The sequence below is a fragment of the Tenrec ecaudatus genome, chromosome 1, assembly GCF_050624435.1.
Source record: "Tenrec ecaudatus isolate mTenEca1 chromosome 1, mTenEca1.hap1, whole genome shotgun sequence".
NCBI classification, from domain to species: Eukaryota; Metazoa; Chordata; class Mammalia; order Afrosoricida; family Tenrecidae; genus Tenrec; species Tenrec ecaudatus.
Genome location: NC_134530.1, coordinates 267958793 through 267964490, shown reverse-complemented (window position 1 = coordinate 267964490; position 5698 = coordinate 267958793). Strand labels below are relative to the sequence as shown.

The window sequence follows — 5698 nt, the reverse complement described above, 5'->3', positions numbered from 1 at the left end:
GAGAGGAGAACTCACTGTGAAATTTTCAAGAGTTAAAGCAACAGAGGTGAATGCCATTATATGAGGGGTACCCACAAAAAAAAAAGGAAAATAGCTCACTGGGCAGAGCTTTCATAGAATGCATTCCCTCCCTGCAAAGGGCTTACGTGGAGAGTAAAGGCTTTGACATTGATGAGGGGAAAGAATGTACAGATGTGCTTTACACAATTGATATATGTATAGATTGTAATAAGAGTTGTATAAGTCCCTAATAAAATGTTAAAAAAAAAAGAATGCATTCCCTCCCACCCTCACCCCATTCCAGCTAGGTAAGTATAGAGCAACTGAACGAGTCAGGTGAGTCATCTACCAAATATCAGGTCTTTTTATGTGACACATTGTTATGCAATCTTTTTAGAACCTCTAAATAGAAAGTTTGATTAACAGTCTGAGCTGGTGGAATGAACTCCAAATGCATTATCTCCCTCACATCAAAAACACAAATGACTAGGCAATAGCCCACAGTGAAAACAATTGGAGACCAAGAATGGAAGTCTCATGATTTTTAAATGTGTCAATGTTTGTTGACCATATGGGGATGAGTGTCTTAAGGCCTTGCCTGGTAGGTTTTCTTTTAATCTGACAAAGATTGCATAACAATGTGTGACATAAAAAGACCTGATATTTGGTAGATGGGAGACTGGTTTTGCCACCATGACAATGTACCAGCTCACTCAGCCATCTCAGTGTGCCCGTTTTGGGCAAAAAAACAGCATGCCTCTCTTGCCCCACACATGACTCACCTGACTCGTTCAGTGAAATTTCTTTTTATTTCCGTGAATGAAGAAGGACATGAAAGGACAGCAATTTGATGATGTAGAAGTGGTGAAGAAAAATATGAGGGAGGTGCTGTCAGCTATCCAAACAGATAAGTCTGAAAAATGTTTTCAAGAATGGAATCGCAGATTAGACAAATGTATTAAGTGTACTGGAGAGTTCCTTGAAGGTGATAAGATTGTTTTGTTTAAAAAAACTTAAGTACATAGCTTTGAAAAAAATTTAAAGTATATATTGCAATATACAACCCTCCAATAATGGTTATCTATGATTAGATACATGACCCCTGGTGGAGTAGTGGGTTATACATTGGGCTACTAACCTCAACACCAGTGGTTTGAAATCACCAGCTTCTCCTTGGGAGAAAGATGAGGCTTCATACTCCTATAAAGATTGGCAGTCTCTGAAACTCACAGGGGCAGTTCTACCCTGCCATAGGTGGCCATGACTCAATGGCAGTGGGTTTGAGATAAGCAAATGTCTGGATAGACACATAGGCTGAGCAGATCTGAGAGGAAGATAAGGCGTATACTCATGAATATATATATATATATATATATATATATATATATATATATATATATATATATATATATTTGACAGAGGATATTTGTGTGTGTATTTACCTTTGCTACAAATATATACATAAATATGGTGGAGCACTGAGAGGGCAAAGTTCCCAAATTTCTTAGACATAACCTTGAGAGAATGAGTAGCTGGGCCTGGGGGATCAGGTCCATAGTCTCAGGATGCACCAAGTCTCTCTCTCTCTCTCTCTCTCTCTCTCTCTCACACACACACACACACACACACACACACACACACACACACACACACACACTCCCACACACGTTTCTGCATCCTGCATTGGGGAGTAGCAAGCGGGATCTTAAAAACTCTTGAGGTTGTGCACAGGGGAACAAGGTCATGACAGTAGGAACTAACTGGTACAGTCATTTCTTCTATGGTTGTCTGTGAGTTTGGCAGAGCCTCCATCTGTGCCATGTTAGGGCAGAGCATTCAGAGGTATACTACTCTGTGGTTCAAGGAGCCACCATAAGAAGGGTCTTGGGCATCCCCTTACAGAAGGGTCACAGGGAGGAGATGAGTCATTCAGGGTGCAGTGTAGCAATGGTGAAACATACAACTTTCCTCTAGTTCCTAAATGCTTCCTTCCCCCACCCCTCACTATCATGATCCCAATTCTACCTTACAAATTTGGCTAGACCAGAGGATGTACTCTGATAACAGATAGGAACTGGAAACACAGGGAATCCAAGGCGGGTGATCCCTTCAGGACCAGTGGTGAGAATGGCAATACCGGCAGGGTGGAGGGAGGTTGGGGTGGAAAGGGGAAACCGATAACAAGGATCTGCATATAACCTCTTCCCTGGGAGATGAACAGCAGAAAAGTGGGTGAAAGGAGATGTTGGACAGTGTAAGACATGAAAAAAAGAATAATTTCTAAATTATGAAGGGTTCATGAGAGGGGAGAGTGGGGATGGAGGGGAAAAATGAGGAGCTGATACCAAGGGCTTAAGTGGAGAGCAAATGTTTTGAGAATGATGAGGGCAATGAATGTACAAATGTGCTTTACACAATTGATGCATGTATGGATTGTGATAAGAGTTGTACGAGCCCCCCATAAAATGATTTTTTTAAGTGTCCTGGGAAGAATTTGCCATTTTCTATGGAAAACAAGTGTCAGTTACTGATTATGATTATGGTGTTCTTTGGGTGGGGACTTGGTGTACCTTTCTTTATAGTCAGAGTTCACCTGCTTAAGAAATAAAGATGTTTCACAGTTCTGTGAAAAAAGATGTGAATATGTATGAACTGTGAAAAGAATTGTATCAGCCCCAATAAATTGTTAAAATAAAAAAAGAAAAAAAAAAGAAAAAAGATGTGAAGAGCATTTTAAGAAGTCTGACCTCTGAAAATGGGATCAAGCGCTGTTGCACTTACAGCATCCTGGTGATGTCTGTAAATAAATTTAATATATGAAAAAATCAAAGGAGCCCTGGAACAGTCATCTAAAATGCAACTGTTGGCCTCTCTCCATCCAGAGAAAAGGATAGTGATGAACACGGAAAGACCCGGAGACAGTCCAGTGGGCTGATGAACCCTGTAAGCATCCAAACCCCCGAGATCAGAAAAAACGATGCCTGGTTACCACGACCAACTATTCTGAAAAGCATCACATGAGAGGGTCCTGGACAACGTAAAGGGGAAATGTGGACAAGGAACATAGAATCACTAAAGAATCAGGCTTTCTGGTTGGATAGAGACTGGTCAGATACCCAAGACTATGGCCCCTAAGAACCCTTAAACGGGGCCAGTTCACTGTCCCTCAGACCCATTGGAGGGCCAGACAATAGTTAAAAACAAACTATGAACAAATCCCTATGCACACTGCACATATCTTATTTTGAAGTAAAAAACCAAACGGGGCAAAAACACCCTGTAGGCCAGATAAATGTCCTCGGTGGGCCACATGTGGCCCGCGGGCCATAGTTTGAGGATGCCTGGGAGTAGTCAACAATTTAAGATCAAAAGGGCAGAATCTGCCCAAGGACAGATTTCAGAGGGTTAGGAGGCTTCCTTTTTAGGAGGAATGAAAACAGAAAACGCAGGGCGGAAGTGGGATAGGTGATGGTATGTTGAGGGGACTCCAATGAATGGATTGAAATCTGTTGAGTGTGAAATTAATTTTCTGCTTTGTAAACTTTCACCTAACTCACAATAAAAAGAAAGAAAATTATGGGTGATATTTTGAGACATAAATACAAATGGAATCTTCTTGTTCAAAACTTATATGAAAACATTACAACATATTTCTTGACCCTCGTTTTATATTTGTGGAAGTATTTCAAATGACATTTACTCAGATTCTCACCATGTCATAGATATTTTCTCAATCACACTTTCAGAGAGGAAAATTTCCATCTGTGGCATTCATTCTAACATCAATGTTTTAGTAAATTTCCTACACTTCCAAATATTTCTCTCCGAATCTATACTGAACTTACGTCCCTCAACTTCAGAAAACTTCTCTGTTGCTTTCTGTGAATGATATCCCAAAGGAATCTCATGCTATTGCTGTGGTTACTCTTTAATCCATTCTTCTTCCACCGGGCATCTCTGAGAAACAGTCATTCAATGGAGGGTTTAATCTGAACACTTCCTGCTCAGTTCTCTGTTAAGGCTACCAGGTGAATGCTAATCATGAAATTACCATGCCTCACCTGCTCAGAGGTATGTGGAAGGAGCGCACCAAAGGTGCTAAGCACCAGAGTTTAAATGTGAAGACAGGGCACTAATCAGTGCTTTTCCGTCATGCTTTTTATGACCCATCAAATTCACCTAGTAAAATCCCATGAAAATGAATCTGAATCAGCTTTCCATCCACTGATGTGTAAAATGCAAAGTATATTTTCCCCCCACTTTAAGCTTGATTTCTTCCTTCACCACCTTAGCGATATGACTGTGAACTTGCTGGCTCATTACCCTCAAACTTCTCCATCTCATTTCTGTCGTTAGAAGTAGAGAAGATAGAGACTTTTCCTTCTGTTGTATTAGGACGCATCAGGAAAAATCACTGCAGACCCCTTTCTCTCATTGGTGTCCAAGGTTGGTGTAAAGAGTTACATATCTGACGACTATCCAAAAGATTGGAGTTTCATCGCTTCTCAGCCTTTTAGCTAAGATCAAGTGTAGTATCTGTTCTTATCAGTTTAATATCTGATATGTCCTCTATTTGAGGACAATATATTCAATGGATTTTTGAAGCAGCGAGATGGAATAGGAACTTGCTCCACCCACTCCACTCATCAACCTGGTATTGCAGTACTTCCAGGAATGGTGCACCCCCCTTTGGGGGAAATATTAAAAATAAAAAAACAGGCTGGATGAACCATCTGGAGGAGAAAACAATGGGACTGACAATTCCGGGGGGACATGGGAGAGGGGGAGGCAAGGGAAAGGAAGTAGTGTTAACAAACCCAGGACAAGGGAATAACAAATTATCCAAATTGGAGTGAGGAGTCTATAGGAGGCCTGGTAGGGTGTGATCAAGGGCTATGTAACTGAGAAGAATTACTGAAACCCAAATGAAGGCTGAGCATGATAGTGGGACAAGAGGAAAGTCAAAGGAAATAGAGGAAAGAGCTAGGAGGCAAAGGAAATTTATGGAGGTCTAAATAAAGGCATGTACATATGTAGATATATTTATATATGATTGTAGGGAAATAGATCTATGTGCATATATTTATAGGTTTAGTATTAAGATAGCAGATGGACATTGGGCCTCCACTCAAGTACTCCCTCAGTGCAAGAATATTTTGTTCAATTAAACTGATATTCCATAACGCTCACCTTCCCAACACGATCACGGAAGACAAATGGGTACATAAGCAAATGTGGTGAAGAAAGCTGATGGTGCCCAGCTATCAAAAGATATAACATGTGGGGTCTTAAAGGCTTGAAGATAAACAAGTGGCCATCTAGCTGAGAAGCAACAAAGCCCACATGGAAGAAGCACACCAGCCTGTGTGATCACAGGTGTCGGAAGGGATCAGGTGTCAGGCATCAAAGAACAAAAAAATCAAATCAGGAGGGAGGGAAAAAAAAAAAAAAGAGGACCTGATGCAAGGGGCTTAAGTGGAGAGCAAATGCTTTGAGAATGATTGGGGCAGGGAATGTATGGATATGCTTTATACAATTGATGTATGTATATGTATGGATGGTGATAAGAGTTGTATGAGTCCCTAATAAAATGTAAAAAAAGGAAAGAGGAGAAAAAAATGATTAGGGCAAAGAATTTACAGATGTGCTTTATACAATTGATGTATGTATATGTATGAACTGTGATAAGAATTGTATG

At 40.5% G+C, this 5698-nt stretch overlaps 1 non-coding gene across 1 annotated transcript; it reads left to right on the top strand.

Moving 5' to 3' along the window:
- Positions 1-4497: 4497 nt before the first annotated feature.
- Positions 4498-4688, top strand: LOC142438061 (U2 spliceosomal RNA). Its single transcript, XR_012782527.1, has one exon. It is a non-coding gene; the product is annotated as a U2 spliceosomal RNA (small nuclear RNA).
- The last annotated feature ends 1010 nt before the right edge of the window (positions 4689-5698 follow it).